We start from the raw sequence: 23,050 nt of genomic DNA, 5'->3' as shown, positions 1-23,050 counted from the left end.
GAAGTGGCAGGGCGCAACTCAGCTGGCTGACGTGTGAAAGATGCGGTTGGGGTGCCCTCGTCTGCTGGCGAGCCTCCACCTGGGGAGGCGGGGGAGGCCCGTCCGCGTCGCCTCCCTCCGCCAGGGCGTCAGCCCTTAAAAGAAGAGGAGAATGGGAAGGTCCGCACAGCGTGCCAGGGTGCAATTCAGCAGACCGATGAAAAAGATGGTTGGGTGCAGCTTAGCTGGCCGGCGAGTCAAAGACGGTTGGGTGCAGCTTAGCTGGCCGGTGAGTCAAAGACGGTTGGGGTGCCCTCATCTGCTGGCGAGCCTCCACCTGGGGAGGTGGGGGAGGTCCGTCCGCGTCGCTTCCCCCCGCCAGGGCACCCCTCCGTTATTGGAGGAAGAAGAGAATGGGAAGATCCGCACAGCGTGCCAGGGTGAAATTCAGCAGGCCGATGAAAAAGATGGTTGGGGTGCCTGGCGAGCCTCCACCTGGGGAGGTGGGGGAGGCCCGTCTGCGTCGCCTCCCCCCGCCAGGGCATCAGCCCTCATTAAAGAAAGAAGAAGAGAAAGCGGAAAGGCCCGCACAGCGTGGCGGGCTCCGCCTTGGGGTTGCCAGAACTTCGGCGCTTCGTATAGCCTCCGGCCTATTCGCACAGTCGTCCGCCACTGAGGTCAATGGATTTTTGCATGGCTTTTATAGCCCAAAGCCGGCTAAAAGAACCGCCCAAAACAGGCCAATGTTGCAATTTCGAGGAAGGAGAGGCGAGGACGGTGTCACGTGGACGTTAAGGCTTTGGGATGGAGGTTGCAGCAGACTGTCATGTAAATAGTTGTTTTAAAACGTGTTTTAACCTGTTTACCCTGTTGGTGTGTTTGTTATATCCTATAAGTTATTAAAATGTTATAACTATACTACTTCGTTGGAGTGTTTGTACATATTTGCAATCTGATGACGAGCACAAGGAGGTTACTGTGCAATCGGAAAAATAACATAGCCCAATTGTGCGCGATCTAGCCCTAGTTTGGTGACGTCGATGGTGGGTGTCAGCAGGCTTCCGTTTGTGCGGGATTTTGTCATGCTTATTGGGCGGGGTGGGCAGTAGGGCAGACATGTTTAGGTAGCGAGAGTAATGGAGTCGGGCTACCTCGTGGTCGTCTCGACCGTGAGCTTGACTCCTTCCCTTGGTTCCATATGTCCCACAAAGGGCTAACTCCTAGCGTTACTTTAGTTTTTGTAAGGTCAAAATGGATCCTACCAGTGCCTTTACTATCTTGTCGATTCCTGTTCGTTCATCCTTCGCTAGCCGATTCATTCTGGTGGACTCTTTCCTTCTCATCTCTGGGTCGTCTAACGTTATAGCCGACGTTGTGTTCAGCACAGGAGGCTCGGCCGGCGCGGAGGCCGTGAGGACCGAGGCCCCTGTACTGCTTTCGCTCGTGTTCGGGGGTTGTGGGTGTTGCACTACTGATTGGGAGGGTGCATATGGAGGGGGCATGTAAATGATCGGGGGACCTAACAGTAGTTCGTCATTCGTTCGTTGCTTGGAGGACAACTCAGGGTAGAGCAAAGAAGGGGTCCTAACAGCGTACTGTCCTGATGTTTCGGGCTCCTGTCTTAATTTAGTTTCCCTTCTCTCCTTTATGTCTTCTTCTAACCTTCTAGCGGCAAGGTGAGCTGCCTTTCGTAATTCCTTTTCTGCTTTTACTTCTTCCCTCTTTTTCCGTTGCGTTGCTTCTTTGCGCCACATGCCGATACTGTCAAGCATAGTAGGCGTCGTCTTATTGCTACGCAGAGCTATTTCTAGCGCTTCTATCTTATGGTCGTCGAAGGATCCCATCAGTGGCCACTGACTCTCGGGGTCCTTCTTTGTATATTTATGCCATAGCTTGGTATAAGCTACGGCGACTAGTCCATATTTAGTGAACATGTCCTTATTAGGGGTGCCCTCCAGTGGAGCCGGATGGTTCACCTCTAATAAGCGGTCCGGGCAGAACCAACTACCAATCAGTGGGGAGAAGATAGGCATGACGGGTTTCAACGGGGACAAAAGTCAGCACTACCTATCTTTTCACTGCTTGCAAAGACTAGACAGAATATCTCTATTCTTCGTTATTTGCAAGCAGAGAATACCTCCAAAGAACCAATATCGAACAACTAGTGTTCGGACAATCAATCAATCAATCAATCAATGGGAGATAAAGATAGGCATGACGGGTTTCAACGGGGACAAAAGTCAGCATTACCTACCCTTCACTATTTGCAAAGACTAGACAGAATATTCCTATTCTACGTTATTTGCAAACAGAGAATATCTCAAAAAGCACTATTCTCCAAAACAATCAATGTTCGGACAATCAATCAATGGGGAGATAAAGATAGGCACGACGGGTTTCAACGGGGACAAAAGTCTGCGTTACCTACCCTTCACTATCTGCAAAGGGAGAGAGAGAGAGTATTTCTACTCCTCCCCGTTTGTAGACAGCGAATATCTCAAAGAGAACAATCAATGAGCACAATCAATGAGCAATACTAGTATTTCCAAAGCTTTAAACAATCAATCAATTATTTCGCATTTTGTCGTGTATCACGACCTTACCCGGACCGCGTGGATAGTTTCTCGTCTTCCGCCTCCAGCGCCCGATCGTCCTCTACTCTCCGTATTTGCCGCGGCACTCCTGATGGTTCCCAGTCAGGACCGTAGATCACTCGAGAGAGGTCTGCTCGGAACCAGTGAAGTTCGGATGATCGGCTGCCAGACGAGGGTCTATTGGGCAGGAGCTCTCCCGATCGTTGCAGTCGTTCACTCTGTCGTCGGGACCTCTCCCACTGGATCCACGTGTCGCTGATGGGCCCCACGTTTGGGACGCCAATTGTTAAATGGTAGCGGCAGTTTCAGTCGGTATCCTTTCAAGTATTTGCCCGGCGGTAATCGCCTCTCATACCACTCGATAATTTACCAATAAAAGAGGCAGGCGCCGGAGACTGGAAGGCAGGAAACAAAGTTTTATTCCGTCGGAGCAGAACACATCAGATCAGACAGCAAGGTATCGTCACGAGGTGCTCTAACTGCATCTCTGAGACCTGGTCTCTTATACACTGGTTTATTGCTTTATTACACATAGTACATTCTTGAGATTCCCTTGATGTACGGGGGGAATATCCCCTGAGGCCCCGGTTCAGATCCGATCCCACACATAGATACAGTAGAAGTTCCCACCCCACCCACAGCAGGAGATGGCTATTGCGCAGCAGGGTATTCCGCCAATTCCTGGGGGGTGTGTGACCGGTCGGGTCTCAGGGAGTAGGGGCTTTGATCTACTGTAATCTCTTTGATGTGGGGTGTTTCCCTTACAGTAGGGGCAATAAACTGCATCCGCAGGGCTAGGTGATGGCCTGGGACCAGTTCGGACAATGGGGCGCAGAGGAAGGGGGTTATCAAAGGAGAGGCATGACCATGTATGGGATGTCGGTCGGATGTGGTTCCGTAGCAGGGTCGCGCAGAAGGAGAGGGTTTATGGCCTGTATGAGAGAGCGGGGGTGGCCAGCACGCGGGGGATGCTCGCAGCGCCAAGGGGACCGCGCTGGCGATTGAAAATGAGTGGGGAGAGAGTGGGGTGCCTAAAATGGCGGCCGTGCATTCGCTGTGCGTGGCGCTGAGGAGAGGCAAGATGGCGCAGATAATGTTCAGTTTGCACGCTAAATTTCCACAGTACTGTATTTGAAAATGAGAGTTTTAACCCTAACAATTCTGAATTTACCAAGCCCATTGTGAAAGCAGTCGAGACTTAGTTGGAGTTTTAAATAAAGAAATTACAAACCCAATTTTAGAAGAATTTGTACCACAAATAGGCCCATTTGAGGAGAGTTACCAATTTATTGTTTGTTACTCAGGCCTGACAGGAAAACAATTGTTTTGCAAATTAAACAGCACAGATTACCGTACACCAGATAATGTTAATTTTCAGATTCCTGATGAGGATGTACATTTTGAAATGGCCCAAGCAAGAGACAGCTGTAGCATTGTTTTCAGAAAAGACAGTTGAAAAATTACCTTCTGATTTGAAAGCAATAATAAAAACAGAAATAAGAGAGTTCACAGAGAAGGATGTCAGATTAATAAAATGTGCAGAGCATGTCTTATTCAAATTAGAATGAGATGACATGTATTCAAGAACAGCATCAGTTGCAGGAATTTTACCAATAAAAGGGTTTTTGATGGAATTGAATGGAGGTTTATGTAACTTTCTGATCACAGGTTCGTTGAAACTAAATGAAAAGAACAGATTAGAGCAGGAGATTAATAGCATAATTTTTCCATGTTGTCCTATGGTACCGAATCCAGCCAATATATTTGTTCACATTCCATGTGCTGAAGAATGGCTTACTGTTATTGATTTTTGCCAAGTTCATGTCACAGTGCCACTGCATGAAGCAAGTTAGGAGTACTGTCAAAAAGAAAATGAATGTCATAAAGAAGTCAGGAAGTGCTTGGGACTGGTTAGCTGCTGTAGAGAGTGGTTGCTAAACCTTTCCCTAGTGGCTAATCCTTTACTGAGGCTGATACACAAGGATGTGTCTGATCCGCTTCCATTGGACAACAATTGCACAAAAACATTCCTAGTGTTGAAAGTGAAAAGGTGTTGCGCCCCTGCACTAGGAATGCAAGTTTATTTAAAAGAAAATACACCGATGTGCAGTGAGAGGGAGGGCTGCACTCTCTCAGTGCCTCTTCAAAAACATGAATGTGTTCAAAGGTCTGTGACGTATTTCCCAATGTCCCTTGACCCCAACGTCACAGAAATGCCCAGCTGCCTTAATTTAGTAGCTGTGGTAGATGTCAGTCATAAAAAGAATGAGTTTATAATAATGGAATTCTCAATTATTGAAATGGTTGCTTCCTTTGTGGAGTTGTTTTGGGAAAATACTGTGACCAAGAAATGTCTAAATACAAATGTATTTAGCTTACTGCCAGCAAATGAAATTATTTGTGATCAAACTGAACCTAAATGTTTAAATGTCATGAATTTCTGCCTGAAACCAAAGTTAGACTTTAATGATGAACGTCTGATTCAGCCCAACCATTTTGTAGATGGCCCATATTTGAAAGGTAACAATGACACATTAAGAGCAGCACATGCTGTGCTTCCTATACATTAGTTGTCAAAGTTTCATGGCTGTCAGCAGTTACCTCAGCCCAAAATTCGAGATGGATTGCCCTTACCATAACCTGCAATATAATTTCTCAGTTGGGAGCCACTGTTGTCCTGGGAAAGAGAAATGCTAATTCAGTTGCACAAAAGCTGATGCCCAGGTATAGATTGCCAGTTTCTCCGAAATCAGATCATAATGAGGTCTCACAGATGATAAGTGCAGAACCACAGACTGGACAAGGAGTGGATTGTAGCTATCTGCCTGAAGTTTCAAGCATAATAAAGCAACACAAAGACAGTACAGAGTCTCACTTTGCAAAATACTGTGTTTCAGCATCACTTAATTGGCTTAAAGATGGACATGCAAATGCACTTGTGAAAAACACAGATGAAAAGACTAGCCATTGCTGTGAAGGTCTGACTGATGTGGAGTGTGCAGTTTCTCACCAGATTGCAGCTGCTACACAAGATCTACACAATGAATGGTGCCAAAACTTTGATCTGAGAGATGCTGTGAAATGGAAAGGCCTGTTCCAAAGGATCCTGGCAAAGACTTGTGTGAAATGTGGTGGCCTTCCAAATTGGGTGCATGCCTCTCACACACGTATGGTCCTGTGTCCCCCTAATAAAACAGCTCCTCTTCAAGAATAAATGCCAGCAGTGGTCAAAAGTCCACAGAAGAGGGCAAGTCAAGCTGTAAGGGAACACACAGAGTTTGAAGCAGCACTAGAGAAAACTGAGGTGGCACTGAAAAAGCAAAAAGTGGAAACTGACTCAGATGAAAGCGGTGTCCAAAGGGTGAAAGAGTCAGATGCAGCCTCTGAAGAAGAAATTAGTGCTGTGGGCCTACGAGTGGAGGTAGGAAAAAGCTGGCTGAAAGGGAATCCAAAAAGTTTGCAGCGGTCCCTTGAAATATCATTTGCACCCATAGCTGAAACATCTGAATCTGATCAAGGTGAAAATAAAAGTGAAAAGCTTGGATCGGAAAAGTGCACGGAATTGATGGTGCTCTGTCAGAGTTTTTCAGCACCTGAGTGGTCAAAATGCATGGAAAATGTACAGGATGGCACACTGTTTGAGCCACCCTGAAGGCAAGCAGGTGACAAGGAGCCAAAATTTGCAGAAACAATAAATGAGAACTGTCAAACTGTTCCAAGAAGCTACTTACAGAAATCTGCACTCCAACATTGGAGCTTGGCCATATATGATTTGCTTACCGACCAAATTTGTGTGGCCTTAGAAATAGAGGTAACATTATTATATGCTCAGCTTTTGTAATAACCAGTGATAAAGAACATACTAATTTAGTAGGGTTTTCTTTTAGACACCTGTGTGAATTAAGTGTGCTAATGAACACTAAAGATGAGTAGTAATATTTTAGGTAGAGAAAAACATATATTTGACTCAACTAATGATGTGTTTTATTTAAACAAATGTAACATGTGAAATTAAATGTGTGATACATTTTGAAATCATTTGAGGTACCATGATTTGATATTTATCAAAAGGGTGAATTGATGGAGCTTAGATTTCACCTATAAAATGTATGCATTATTATATGACCAAAAGCTGCAGACATGAGTTCTAAAATGGCACGCAGATTGTGGCGCAAGCAAGATGACAACATAAGGCCTGATCAGAATGCTTCAGTTTGGAGGTGCTTTCATGTGAAAACATGCGAAATTAGTTGAACAGCCATGATTATATGTGATTAATCAATATGTCATCTCACTGCAGAATGCACATAAATTTAAAAAATGTATTTGTACTTTCAAAATGGCATCATGCATTTTTGCAAGAGTAGAAATGTGCTGAATTGTGTTTCACAGTGTAGAAAACCACGTGATTTCAGTTTGCTTTAGTGGACTCAGCTTACTGCAGTTTTTGCCCTTGAACATTAGAATGGAATGTGCTCCTCTTCCCTACCAACTTTCAATGAAAGGGCTTTGTTAATAAATCACGCCCTCCTGTTTCCGTCTCTTCGACCTTCACTATGTTGCATATTTTTGTAGCCTGTTTAAACGTGGAGTGAAGAGCACACATTTTTTTTCATAATCACAAGACTGAAATTTGAACAGGAACACTCCTGATTAATGACGTATCCAGTCAGCCCATGGGGAGATGATGTGTCTTGAAGTTCTGATTGGACAAAGCACGTGGACTTTTGCTTGAAATATGGCTTACAAGTGGGAGGAGTGCCTCTTTTTGCTCATTTTTTTCCGAGGGCCAGGCCCAGCTTCTGTGCTGGACACAGAGACGGGGAGGAGAGAGAAGGAGGGGCTGCGTCTGTGGGGGCTATTTTGCAGCCTGACACAGACCAGCACAGCGAGGCAGAGAGAGAGAGGATCAGAACAGGTTTAGATTTAGGTGCTAAGCTTTAAATTTCATGCTTTAACTTACTGCTTTTGAAAAGATGTATTTGTCCTCTGCATTTATTTCTCTTTATGGGAGATTTTTGCCATTATTAATTATCGATTAACCTTGCAAGACTCACTATTTTCTTAGAACCTCTTTAAGAGTTTTGACTGACAATTTGCGGCACATTTCCCTTCCTATATGTGATGCTTATATGCAGACTGTAATATGTTCTGTATTAATCCTATTTTTCCTATTTTTCAATTCTGTAACCTGATTGATATTTGACTAATGAATAAAGAGTCAGAGAACCTTAACTTTTGACTTAAAAATAAAACCCTTTAAAATAACTCACCACTCTGATTAGTGCCTTAAATATTGTTTGCATTTAATTTTTATATTTATGTAAAGTCTCCTGTTTGGTGAAACATGGTCATCAAAAGGTCCATCATTTCACCCTTTACAGCGGTAAATAATAGGTAATGAGGTTTTGAATAGGGAAATTACCAGGTAATTACCGCTGGATCACCATTGTCACACCTCCTCCGTGGGTGCAAGGAATTACCTGGTCTCCCTCAGTCCACCATATTAACACAACTGATAACTTTCCCACTCCTACAAATTTGACTATTCAGACTATTTCAGGCCCACACAGCTATAGGAATTGCTTCGGCAGCAGGAATTGGTTATTTTAATGTGAATTGAATTAATAAACTATTGTTGTTGTGTCCCTTTCTGACATGGAAAAACAATGCACCATGTGGCAGACTGTCATAAGAGCCGGTGTTGACAATTAAGTCCCGGTACCGAGCACCTGAAACCACTGAATCAAATTAAGCACTGCCCACTGGAGAAATACCAGGTGCAATAAAAGATCAGTCCGGCCCTGACAGTTACCCTTGCCCTGGCACAGCGTCTCCCTTACCCTGCTCTGTATTAACTCTTGTGATGTCCAAGCCCTGCAGAACGATTTCAGACACTCAGGTCACACATAGGAAAATATAGCCCAGTTCTGTGGGTTAACATGTATACTGCAGTGTCCCGTTTGCCAACACTAGGGTCACAAGTTTCTTTATTTCTGACCACTCACAATCATTCACTCGCTGTTTATTTTGTTTTGCTTTTAGCTCTATTTTTGCTCAAAATGGATCCTCAAGTCAATTTTAGATGCGAGGGTGCATTTTGCCTGGGGCAGCTCCTCCGTTATGGCAGAAGAGCGTCGCCCCACTACTGGAACTGGCAGACGCATATAAAATAAAATGATATTAAAGAAGTTCATAAAACTGCCTTATTATCATTTTGTTTTACTCAGGAGCCGAGCTGCAGCCAAGTCTTGAGTGATGGGCCAGTAGGAGGAGTGATGGGCTCAGGGCACTGCTAATGCGCATGTCAGTTTGGCCGGCAGTCTTAGGACAACCAAACCGATGTGCCGCTTGGCTATCTCCAGGCTGTTGCTTGGAGATATAGGCAGGGCTCAAGGGGCACAGGATCCTAGTCTCTGTTGGAGCATGGAGCCAGCCCGCTCTGCCCAATCCCTACGCTTCACTCATGGTGGGTAATAGCTGTGTGAGAGTAGCGTCTGGATTGGCACAGGGGTCTCTGGAGCCTGTGCGAACATCATCGCAGCAGATGAGGCGGTGTACGTCAGGCTGTAGGTAAGTTTTGTTTTTCTATTTTTTTTTTACCCCGCACTGGCTTACCATTTTCACCTGTAAGTGGCCACCACTATTTTTCATGCTAGAAGAATTCCACTAAATACCGGGAGTAATTTGGGAGGGAAATCGCACTGCAATTCGTGTTCTGTTGCATTTAGGATTACTTCTTATCGCAAAATGCTTCCCGGGTCCTATTAGACGCAAGGAGCATTAGTCTTCAGCCGCGGCCTGTGCAGGTAAGAGCGGTGCGGCAGTCGGGCCAGGTTGGGGGGGGAATAGACAGACTATCATGAGTGAAAATTCATAATTTATTCTATTTCCCCTCATCATCGTCGAAATCCGCACCCCCCCCCACCCCCACTTCGTTGAAATCCGCCCCCTCTCCCCCACCCGGCCCGACCGCCCCACCACTCTTGCCTGTACGGGCCGCGGCTGTTAGTCTTCTTCATACATATGCGTAATCTATTGTCATTTTGTGATAATTCTGTGTAATTAAGCTACAGGAAATTACGTGAGTTACACCTACTACTCTTGAGCTACATACGAAATATAATTAATTATATGGTTCATTAAGTATGAGTGGTCTACACAGGGATTGGTTCTCAATATCTTGTATTGTTTGATAATTGCTCGCACCCAGCAGGACCCATGCGTAATAGAACCATCTGTACATCTGTCCAGGCGTGAGGTTTGCATGGCCAGCCGCTGCACCAGGGCTGCAGACACGGGGAGGCTGTGCCCAGCTCACCCCCCTGGATGGGTTGTAATGATCTCTTACACGTGCCAGATGCCTGTCATATCCGGGCCCTTCAAAAACGGATCATTCTAATGAGCCGACATTTCAACAGCAGCAGCAATATTGAGACAGTTTCAGGTAATTACCCGCATTTCCATCTCCTGGTTGTTACTGGAGGGAGATGGGCTGAGACAAGGGAGGGCGCAGGCCACTGGCTCGTAGCACAGAAGTTAACACAGAGCGCCTTTGACAGATTCTGTGACCCCTTTCCCCCACAGCTGAATTAGTGGGGGAGAGGAGTTCGGCTTCAAACCCTGTCAAGAGTTCAACCGAAAAAGAGCCAGCAATCTACCCTCTTTACAACTGTGATAAAATGAGGGCGAAAAGGCAAGGTCTCTGCCGTCTGGGAAACCGGCTAACGACCAATCAGATGGGTATCAGCATCCTGACAGGACACAGCCTGGACCAGTCCGCAGCATCTGCAAAGCATCCCGAGAGAAGGATAGCGCCAGGTGACGTCAACAGCTTCTGCAAAACTCATGACAAACAGAGTGAGAGCCAAGCACGGGCCTTTCAGCATCCCCACAGAGGGAGACAGCCGCGGATAGACAGCAACATTTGCAAAGCCCGTGACAGAGTGAGGGCCAAGCACAGTCTGCGAGGGTGCTGCATTGAGGGTCAGCCACCACCAAGCACATGACAAACAGAGTGACCGCTAAACACAGTCTGCGAGGATACTGCATTGAGGGTCAGTCATCACCAAGCACATGACAAACAGAGTGACAGCTAAGCACTCTCTGCGAGGGTGCTGTATTGAGGGTCAGTCACCACCAAGCACATGACAAACAGAGTGACCGCTAAGCACAGTCTGCGAGGGTGCTGCATTGAGGGTCAGCCATCACCAAGCACATGACAAACAGAGTGACCGCTAAGCACAGTCTGCGAGGGTGCTGCATTGAGGGTCAGCCACCACCAAGCACATGCCAAACAGAGTGACCGTCAAGCACACTCTGAGAGGGTGCTGTATTGAGGGTCAGACCCCACCAAGCACATGACAGAGTGACCGCCAAGCTAAGCACACTCTACGAGGATGCTGCATTGAGAGTCAGCCATCACCAAGCACATGCCAAACAGAGTGACCGCCAAGCACACTCTGCGAGGGTGCTGTATTGAGGGTCAGACCCCACCAAGCACATGACAGAGTGACCGCCAAGCTAAGCACACACTACGAGGATGCTGCATTGAGGATCACACACCACCAAGCACATGACAGAGTGACAGCCAAGCTAAGCACACTCTGCGAGGATGCTGCATTGAGGGTCAGCCACCACCAAGCACATACCAAACAGAGTGACCGCCAAGCACACTCTACGAGGATGCTGCATTGAGGGTCAGCCACCACCAAGCACATACCAAACAGAGTGACCGCCAAGCACACTCTACGAGGATGCTGCATTGAGGGTCAGCCACCACCAAGCACATACCAAACAGAGTGACCGCCAAGCACACTCTGCGACGATGCTGCATTGAGGGTCAGCCACCACCAAGCACATGACAAACAGAGAGAGGACCAAGAACTCTCTGCAAGAGTGCTGCATTGAGGGTAAGCCACCATCAAACACATGACGGAGTGATCGCTAAGCTAAGCACACTCTACGAGGATGCTGCATTGAGGGTCAGCCAACACAAAGCACATGACAGAGTGACCGCCAAGCTAAGCACACTCTGTGAGGATGCTGCATTGAGGGTCAGTCATCACCAAGCACATTACAGAGTGACCGCCAAGCACACTCTGCAAGGATGCTGCATCGAGGGTCAGTCACCACCAAGCACATGACAAAGTGACCGCCAGGGTAGGCACACTCTGCGAGTATGCTGCATTGACGGTCAGCCACCACCAAGCACATGACAAACAGAGTGACCTCCAAGCACACTCTGCAAGGGTGCTGCATTGAGGGTCAGCCGCCACCAAGCACATGACAGAGTGACCGCCAAGTTAAGCACACTCTGCGAGGATGCTGCATTGAGGGTCAGCCATCACCAAGCACATGACAAACAGAGTGACCGCCAAGCCTACTCTACGAGGGTGCTGCATTGAGGGTCAGCCATCACCAAGCACATGACAAACAGAGTGACCGCCAAGCATACTCTACGAGGGTGCTGCATTGAGGGTCAGCCACCACCAGGCACATGACAAACAGAGTGACTGCCAAGCACACTCTGCGAGGGTGCTGCATTGAGGGTCAGCCACCACCAAGCACATGACAAACAGAGCGAGGACCAAGAACTCTCTGCAAGGGTGCTGCATTGAGGATCAGCCACCACCAAGCACATGACAGAGTGACCGCTAAGCTAAGCACACTCTACGAGAATGCTGCATTGAGGGTCAGCCATCACCAAGCACATGACAAACAGAGTGACCTCTAAGCACAGTCTGCAAGGGTACTGCATTGAGGGTCAGCCACCACCAAGCACATGCCAAACAGAGTGACCTCTAAGCACAGTCTGCAAGGGTACTGCATTGAGGGTCAGCCATCACCAAGCACATGACAGAGTGACAGCCAAGCTAAGCACATTCTGCGAGGATGCTGCACTGAGGGTCAGCCACCACCAAGCACATGCCAAACAGAGTGACCACCAAGCACACTCTGCGAGGGTGCTGCATTGAGGGTCAGCCACCACCAAGCACATGACAGAGTGACCGCCAAACTAAGCACACTCTACGAGGATGCTGCATTGAGGGTAACCCACCACCAAGCACATGACAGAGTGACCGCCAAGCTAAGCACACTCTACGAGTATGTTGCATTGAGGGTCAGCCATCACCAAGCACATGACAGAGTGACCACCAAGCACACTCTACGAGGATGCTTCATTGAGTGTCAGACACCACCAAGCACATGACAGAGTGACCGACAAGCTAAGCACACTCTGCGAGGATGCTGCATTGAGGGTCAGCCATCACCAAGCACATGACAGAGTGACCGCCAAGCTAAGCACACTCTGCAAGGATGCTGCATTGAGGGTCAGCCACCACCAAGCACATGACAGAGTGACCGCCAAGCATACTCTGCAAGGATGCTGCATTGAGGGTCAACCACCACCAAGAACATTACAAACAGAGAGAGAACCAAGAACTCTCTGCAAGGGTGCTGCATTGAGGGGAAACCACCACCAAGCACATGACTGAGTGATCGCTAAGCTAAGCACCATTTACGAGGATGCTGCATTGAGGGTCAGCCATCACCAAGCACATGACAGAGTGACCGCCAAGCACGCTCTACGAGGATGCTGCATTGACGGTCAGCCATCACCAAGCACATGACAGAGTGACCGCCAAGCGAAGCACACTTGCGAGGATGCTGCATTGAGGGTGAGCCACCACCAAGCACATGACAGAGTGACCGCCAAGCACACTCTGCAAGGATGCTGCATTGAGAGTCAACCACCACCATGCACATGACAGAGTGACCGCCAAGTTAAGCACACTCTGCGAGTATGCTGCATTGAGGGTCAGCCACCACCAAGCACATGACAAACAGAGTGACCGCCAAGCACACTCTACGAGGGTGCTGCATTGAGGGTCAGCCACCACCAAGCACATGACAAACAGAGTGACCGCCAAGCGAAGCACACTCTGCGAGGATGCTACATTGAGGGTGAGCCACCACCAAGCACATGACAGAGTGACCGCCAAGCACACTCTGCAAGGATGCTGCATTGAGGGTCAGCCACAACCAAGCACATGACAGAGTGACCGCCAAGCTAAGCACACTCTACAAGGATGCTGCATTGAGGGTCAGCCATTACCAAGCACATGACAGAGTGACCACCAAGCTGAACACACTCTGCGAGGATGCTGCATTGAGGGTCAGCCATCACCAAGCACATGACAAACAGAGTGACCGCCAAGCACACTCTGCGAGGGTGCTCCATTGAGGCCCAGCCACCACAGACACCATGACAAACAGAGTGAGGGCCAAGCACAGTCTACGAGGGTGCTCCATTGAGGCCCAGCCACCACCAATCACATGAAAACAGAATGAGGGCCAACAAAGAGCTCTCTGCGAGGGTGCTGCATTGAGGCCCAGCCTCCACAAAACCCATGACAAAGTGAGGGGCAAGCACACTCTAACAGGGTGCTTCATTGAGGCCCAGCCTCCAAAAAGCCCAAGACAGAGTGAGGACCAAGAACTCTCTGCGAGGGTGCTGCTTTGAGGACCAGCAGCAAACCTCTACCAAGCACATGACAAACAGAGTGATGGCCAAGCGCACTCTGCAAGGGTGTGCATTGATTAGCAGCGTACACCAAGCACATGACAAACAGAGTGAGGGCCAAGAACACTCTGCAAGGGTGCTGCTTTGAGGACCAGCATCCGCCCTCCACCAAGCATGCAACAAACAGAGTGATGGCCAAGCACACTCTGCAAGGGTGCTGAATTGATGACCAGCACCCGGCCCTCACCAAGCACACAACAGACAGAGCGAGGGCCAAGTACACCCTGCGAGGGAGCTGCTCTGAGAACAGCACCCAGCCTCCGCCAAGCACACAACAAACCAAATGAGAGCCAAGCACACCCTGGGTGGGTGCTGCTTTGAGGACAGCACCCAGCATCCACTAAGCACATAACAAACAGAGTGAGGGCTAAGCACACCTGCGAGGGTGTTACTTTATGGACCTGCTTCCACATTCCCACCGACCCCTCTCCCCTCACCAATCCCACCTTCCCACTGCCCTCTCTCCCCTCACCAATCCTCCCTCTATACCACCCATACCCCACACCCATACCTCTGCACCTCCTTGAGACAACACACATATCCTCAATCCCCTCTCCGCCCCCAGCACCATCTATATTCACACTGTTCCAATCTCACCCCACACCCTTACCATCTCCCACCCACCCGCCCTCCCACCAACCCCTTCTCCCCTCACCACCAATCCCACCGTCCCATATTTAACCCACATACAGACTCCCTCACATCCCGCCTTTACACCCCCCTCCTCTTGGGATAACCACACAGGAGAATTACTTTACAACAAACCAGATTACGATTCCCCCCCAAACTACATACATCACTCATCTACATCTCCCTTAACCACTGCCCATACATTAAATAAGTTACCTCCGACACTAGACCCCAGACTCAATGAGATATTACTATCCTTACAACAAGTCAAAGAGAACATCCAAACTCTACATGACCTGATTCTACTACTACCCAAGTTCACACGCTCCTAGCTAGAATCTACGACATACCCCCACATAAACCACTCGAAACGTACCCAGCAGCTGCACGCGAGCTCCCCGAAACATGAGCCTCCAAGGTGGAGAACAGTGCCCTACCCCAATGCCTCCTCCCACCTGGTCCAGAAGAAAAACTCTCTATCAGTTAAAGGCTTAACCTCACTACTCCATTTCTATGAACTACCGGTTCTCCCCCGTAATACAGCACACTCTGATAACTTGCATAAACCCTCCCTTATCCCATCCATTCCCCCAAATACACATAGTCACAAGACACATTTCTAGAGGTATAATGGAAAACAACCTCACGCAAGTCCCCATCATTCACGAACCCACCACAACACCAATCAAAACTCAGCTAAAATGTATTCTTCTAAACGGTAGGTTGGCCTCAAGTCATGCAGCCGATATAGCTGACGTCATTCTCACTAATGAACCGAACCTACTAATTTTGACCAAAACAAGGCTAAATGAAACATCCACGCCCATCCTAGATATACTAGTCCCCCCGAATCACAACATCACAAGACTTGATAGATCTGATCGGACAGATGGTGCCATTGCCTGCATACATCGTAGCAATATCTCAGTGAAACGCTCCCACTCCCCGGTATTATACTCCTGTGAATACCTTTATTTAGACATCACTAGTAATAATGAACCAATATGTTCAATACATGCATTCTACCACCCTCCAGGGGATAATCTCACCTTCATTGAACATCTCATGGACATTCTAGCTAAAAATGACGGTCAACAAAATACTAAATTATCCCTTGGTGACTTCAATCTCCACTGGGATGACCTTGTCGACCCAGAGGTCAATAGCCTAAAAGCTTTCCTCTCTGACCTTAACCTTACCCAAATCTGTGACAGCCCCACACATGATAAAGGCTCAACCCTCTTTCTAGTAATTTCCAAAGTGGACTCTACTCAGCTTGAATCGATCCTCCCCTGCAACTGGTCTGACCACCACATCACCACATGCCACAGCAATGAAACAATTAAATTACTTTCTACCCAACCCACAAGAACAAACATTTGGAAGAAAAACCTACACAATTTCGGTTCTGACTTACTCACAACCTCCATTCCTACCATCCTTCTTCCCCCGGAAGGCTTTTCGGATGTACAAGGTCTCACTAATCACTACTTCCACTCCATGAACACGGTACTAGACAAACTAGCTCCCTTACAACTGAAAAGAGTCACCACAAAAGACTGGTTTGATGGTAGGCTAAATGAAGACAGACGATCTCCAAGATTAATCGAACGAAGATGAAGATCGGCACCATCCTCTGACCACCTCAAGCTACAAAGAAGCGCGAGAAACTCCTACCACAGAAAGATCAGACGATCAAAAGCAGACTTCTTCAGTAAGCAATTAGACCAAGCCAAGAACCGCCCCAAAACGCTATTCAAACTAATCAAATCTCAATCCAAGGATGCACCCCACCGCCCCAAGGTAACCCACTCACTACCCAATTGCAAGGATTTTGCTGCCTTCTTTACTATGAAGACAGAAAACAAAGATGGACCTACTCAACGACTCAATATCTGAGTCTAACATGGACAATACACAGCCCTCGCTAGGAGCCCCATTCACATACTACGTATAGTTTGACCTTAAAAACAACGCATCCTGGTCCCTCTTCCACACCTACCGTGAAGAATCTATATTAAAAACGCTCACAGCTCTGAACCTCTCCAGCCACTTCACAGACCCACTGCCAGCAAACTACATAAAAGACTTCATCCCACTGTTATTGCCTCTATGGACCAAGATCATAGACACCTCTCTCCTTCAAGGAACCATCCCAGAAATCCTTAAAGCAGGGCAGGCATCCCCTATCTTAAAGAAGCCATCGGTGGACCCATCGGACCTAAATAACTATTACCCAATATCAAACATCGCCACTCTGGCCAAATTTCTATAAAAATGTGTTCACACACAGCTTGGCAAACACATTGATCAATTCAACCTGCTCAACTAATACCAATCCGGCTTCCGTGCAGGTCACAGTGCAGAATGAGCCATGAACTAATAATAGATGACGCATTAAAAATCCTTTACCAAAACGGAGCCTGTTTACTAACCTTGCTTGACCTTTCCTCGGCCTTTGACACCGTCAAACACAACAATTTGATAGATCTCCTGAAATACAGAATGGGATTATCTGTATCTGTTCTAAATTGGTTCACCTCCTTCCTGCAAAATAAGATCACAAAGATTCAAGGTCGATCAATTATTATCCAAGCCCGTCCCAGTCACTTTAGGAGTACCACAAGGATCATCCCTTTCACCTACACTTTCAACCAGTTCATGGAACCACTCACCGATCTTCTCAGCTCTTTGAAGGTCCATTATCACATGTACGCAGATGATACACAACTCTTCATAAAGATCCACTCACATGATGACATCAAAGCCCTCAATTCAACGCTTCAAAAAACGCAGAGCTGGCTAGCCGAAAACCATCTGAAACTAAACACACTCAAAACCGAATTCCTCTTAATCGCTGCCCCCAAGCAATCGACCACCATCCTTGATTGGATGAACCACCTTACAGCACTCAAAGGTCAACCTCTCATTATCGACTCAGCGAAATCGTTGGGAGTGACTCTGGACAGAAATCTAAACATGCAGAAACACATTAGCACCACTACAAAAGGAGCACATTTTCAAATGAAAACCTTGAGAAAACTGAAACCCTTCCTGCCCGCAAATGACTTCAAACAGGCAGTTCAAGCTCTAGTTATCCCTAGAGTGGAATATGGGAGTGTTACTCTATGCGGCCTTCCCAGATCGCCGACAGCCCCTCTTAGAGCCTCAATCAACGCAGCTGCTATACTCATCACAGGCTCTAAAAGAAACAGTCACATCTCCCCTGACCTGCGAGCCCTCAACTGGCTATCCTTCGAGGCGAGAATTCATCTGAAAATCGCTTGTATGACGCACAAGGGATTACATCAGTGAGTTATCTAGCTCAGAAACTGGTGCTCTTGTGTGGTGACAGATCCAACAGGAGCTCCAATAATCTCCTACTGAAACCAGAACGATTTGTCAAGAAAACATACAACCACACCTTCTCAGGAATGGCCCCCAGGATTTGGAATGCTTTCCCCCCAGAAACGAGACAGAATCCTTCTACGGCATTCTTCAAAAAAGAAGTGAAAGCTACTCTCATGGCTAAATTTACCTGAACTTTACATATACACCTGTAATATATTTATTTATATAGTGTTAGTGACTATTCTGTATTTGACTCTCCTATACCTCTCTATGCTTATTTTCTATTTCTTACATCTCCACTCTAAAGCGCTCTGATCTTGTTCGCGCTATACAAAACCTTCAAAATAAATAAATAAATAAAGAACATGTCCTGAACGGAGCTCATAGAGTTTCACTTAAGGGTAGGCGATTCTGTGCTCCGCAACCTCACATACCTTTGGTAAAACAACAAGTAACTCTATCTTTACATGCTAAAATGCATATAGTCATCTCACAAAAGTGAAAATGAAAATATAGCAAGCAGTGTGAGGGGTGATGATTTTGGGGTCCTCCCTAACCTAGGGAGAGTGAATATTATAGTATTAGCTTTCTGCTGAGCCAGGAGAGCCGCTGCCGCTTGAGGAATGTTTTGATATAGAATACAATAATATTCACTGCACTCTAGAATCTCGCCCCATAATGCTTTGCTGGGCCTTTGGTTGGCGTTGTATTTTTGCCCATAACTTTGCTTGGGGTGGTCCTAGGTGGATGGGACCACCACCGAATCGTTCAGCATGATATGCTCTTTGTATTCAAGACATCTGCTTGGTCCTCCCCCTAGGTTAGGGGGGACCCCAAAATCGTCACCTCTCTCATTGCCTGATATTTTTCACTTTTGTGAATTGGTTTTATGCTTTTTGGCATGTAAAGGCAAAGGTGTTTTATCAAAGGGCTGTGGGTGCAGCAGCTAGTTTTTGCATGAATTCTGTGTTTACAGTATAATGCGTATCCGCGTGGAATTTTGCAGATTCATCAAACTCTGCCAAATTCCATAGAGTTCTGATGGTGGGCGGAGAACAGAGAATTGTAAATAAGGCTGCACCTGTCACTGCAGAGCTCGACGTGAATGACTCGACAACTACGCAAAAGAGCAATGTGAGTTACTAATGAACGGCTGGAAGATTAATGGCTGGGTGACAAGTGATATGGGTCATCTACATGCAGAAAAGGACTGTGTTGTTAATACGCACATGGCTAATTTATTTCCCTCCCCTATGGTCCCCTCTCCTCCTCACCTTGAACTTGCGGTTGTGCTGTGCGGTGTATTCCAGGGTCCAGAGGCTGGACAGGACTCAAGGCTTGCCAGCTGATCGGTAGACTCTGGCCCTGGCCCCCCGGTGCTGCCCCGTTACTGGTCCCTCCTGTGACTCAGATCCATCAAACCCATCCAGTGGGAGCTGGTAATGATGGCGAATTTGGGATGAGTGGGTGGTGGAGAGCCAGGAGGGAGCTCGGAGTTTAGCTGGGAAACAGTGTTGCTGAAGGTGCTCAAGACGTGGACCAGAGAGGCAGCATCCTGGGGTCAGGGTGGAAGAGCCGCAGCCACAAAATACTACTTCTCCTTTGGGCGTAGCTAGAGCTTGTGGCGCCCGGGGCTATCCCTCAGATTGCCGCCCCTGGGGGAAGGGTGCTGGGGAAAAAGGACAGCAAGCACTTCAAAGTGGTCCGAGAGACACGTAGTATCGCCGCTAATTGTTTAACCCGATCATGCAAGTTACATGCACATACATGACACGTCCAAAACTACACAGTTGAAAACACCGGTTAGAAATGACTTGTCTCAATGGAAATCTCTACATGAAAGAGTCACAATATATGAAGTAAAAAAAAAATCTGAGACCTTGTCATTCTTTCATACACCTTGACTTCTTTGACCAAAAGAAATTATCAGAGCCAACGGTCGACTAACCCCTCGCCATGGATAAAAATACACTCCAAATTTCGAAAGGTTGTGTGAATTAATTTTGCATTAACTACTACTAAGGATGATGTACAGATAGCCATTTGGTTCCTACTCAGGGTTTTAGCCTGTATGTTACATTAGTAGATGTGCCAGTAAAAGTCAAGGTAAGTTTCTATTTTTGAATCACCAGGACTCTGACTGAAACAACCAGGCACCCAGTGAAAGACACCAACCAGGGCACAATTCCGGGGTGCACAGCATCCACCCACTATTTTCACAGGGTGAACGCCGTCCACACTACCAAGAAGTTGGGCCCCACAGAAATATGCTGAACTTGTCTAGGTGTCATTTTCAGACTCCTAGACACTTTCAGAAGCACCTGCACATTGTCTGCTTTTCATTCCCAGCAGCAAAGTGCAGGCAGCGAGGGGAGATTTTTTATATTCATCTCCAGCTGTACCAAAGATAAAGGCCAAGTTAAGGGGCCATTAGACCTCCTTTTGATCAAGTGGCCTGGAACCTCACACTTAAATATAAATACAACAAAGGGAAACGAAAGCACACAGCTTGTTATCTCTTCACAGGTACTTTAGAGAGGCATGCTTTTGACTTTGTGAGGTCCCTTTATGTAAGTGCACGAACTGTAAGTATCTCAGATGTGTTGGTCTGTCCCAGTACTTACCCACAACTTAAATAGCACTATTTTACTATCTTTTATAACGCTACACATACCAATGCAGGGTGTCAGAGCGATTTACATAACATACAGATTGAAAATAAATCATGCAAGAGTGTAAATCAGTGTACAAGACGTGTTGCATGTGTCAATTAGGTTTAAAAGATGTAGCAGTGACATATCCTACATAGCTCACTGTGCTATATTAAAAGACTTACTATTTATGAACTGCAAGTAACAAAAGGATCTGTGTAGTAATCTTACCTAGCTACATTTAAAAAAATCTGTCATCTGCATTTTACATGATGTGCTTTGCAGGCACATTAACCTTCTATACGACAGATCTGGGACTATCTGAAAACAGAAATTTCTCCAACCCCTCCAGGGTTATCTCACCAATTATTATTCCCTGATAGTTACTGGGCACCTCTGCAGCAGATGTCTTAACCCTATAAAAATATTTGAAAATGCAGACTTTGTAACCAATTAAGCATAAAAGATCTAACATGCTTCTCCTTGTTGCCAATCTCTTTGTGGCGGGGTTTTAAAAAAAAAAGGTAAAATTAGTCGAGGCCCAGATTTTGCATCAGGATTGCGCCACTTTTTTAGCACAACCCAAAGCAAAATCTAATTTGGTAAATCTCATAATGGGCTTAAATGCACTCATGATATACCTAATAAAAAACAAATGTGTGCGACTGGCAGGCATTACATTACCAAACAAGCACACAAGAGGCCACAAGAGCCTGCTATTGAAAAGCAACAACTCAAGAAGATGTCAGGAGATTAATAAATAGGTCTTTCACAGTGATACTCGCACTACCTAAATCTGCGGGTCCAGAACAGCCTGGTATTGTGCGCATTCTTACTCACACAAGAAACACATCGTCCTATAATACGATACGATGCCCTACATAGGGATGAGTAGCACTACTAGGTGTGTAACTTGTCACTCGCTGTGTGACACTAGAGATATTTATGCCAGGACATCAGGGCAGGCTCTGGTTATGCTCATGGCACTACAAATCTGAATGCCTCACGTGCACCCAGTAATACCCCTTCTACATTGGTGGGGTCCAGTAAAAATCTGTGTTGTCTATTAAACTGTTGTCTTGTATTGTCAGTGGCTCTTATTGCACAGCTGCGCTCCAGTAGTTCTAGAGCCTAACCGCAGGTCCTTGCTCTTTTTGGTGTTAATTCTTAGCGGAGCCATGTGACCTACTTTCTAGATGTCCATAGCTGTAATTTTAATTATAGTCAGCTGCAGCAGGCATTTGCATCAGTGTTAGATCTTCTGAGAGTTTCTCGTTGCAGCAGTGCTAGATCTTCTTAGAGCTTCTCGTTGCTCAATTTATATTTATGTTTCCTCATCTTCATTGCTTGATTTTTGCTCGCAAGAAAGTGTCACTCATAGTGGTTGAAATGTCACTCATAACCACACTGAAATTATGAACATGTCAAACATAGCAATCTGAAACCTTGGCAGCTATGAATGGCATGTGCATGATGTAATTTACTTACTGCCTAACTTGGTTAGTCCCCCCACTTATTTTTAAAGGACTTGTGAACTGTCTGCCTCTCATTAAAGATCCTTTCCTCTAGTCCTGCCAAGTGCCACGCATCAGGCGTGACCCTAACGCATTTGAAGGCAAGGCCCCGCATCACCGCATTAAAATTAATTATCACGCATAATAGCCCTCCCTGTCTTCAGCTGTCAAGGCTGGAGGACTGCTGTATAATAATTTGCACTGCATGAGGAAAGCTGTCTGCGCCGGTCCGCGCTGGCTGTTAGGTGTGTCATACATTCAGCCGCACTGCGCAGCATTCTGAATCATGTGAGACACGTCAGGAGAGTGACTGAATCATTTGCCTAGTGGCTGTGCCGCTTAGACAGGACAGTGAAAGGTGGGCTGGGTTGGCGCTCTAGTGCTCGCACCGTTTCATCATTCTGTTGTGCTCCGATGTGGCAGTCATATGTACAAATTCCTTGTTAATGCCGCCACTCCGGGGGAACAGGGTGAAATAAACTCCTCAACAGTGAAGAGTGAAAGTACTTGGCCGATTTAGTTTGGAGCGATGTGGATAGTTACTACTGAAGGTGGGCAAGTAGTGGCATAGTTAGGGATTGGGGGTAGCAAATGGTATCGCTAGTGTCCTAATATTTAAAGTTCCTGCCCCCCCAGCCCTTGTGCCCCATCACCATGATTGAGAGCAAGGAAGTTCAGGCTAACGGAAGTGAGAATTTCTTATAGTGCCTGACAGGCGCGCAGCACAACGGCCGCGCGTGAGAG

The sequence above is a fragment of the Triturus cristatus genome, chromosome 11 (assembly GCF_964204655.1).
Source record: "Triturus cristatus chromosome 11, aTriCri1.1, whole genome shotgun sequence".
NCBI lineage: Eukaryota > Metazoa > Chordata > Amphibia > Caudata > Salamandridae > Triturus > Triturus cristatus.
The sequence above is the reverse complement of the archived record's forward strand: the minus strand, read 5'-3'. Positions refer to the sequence as shown.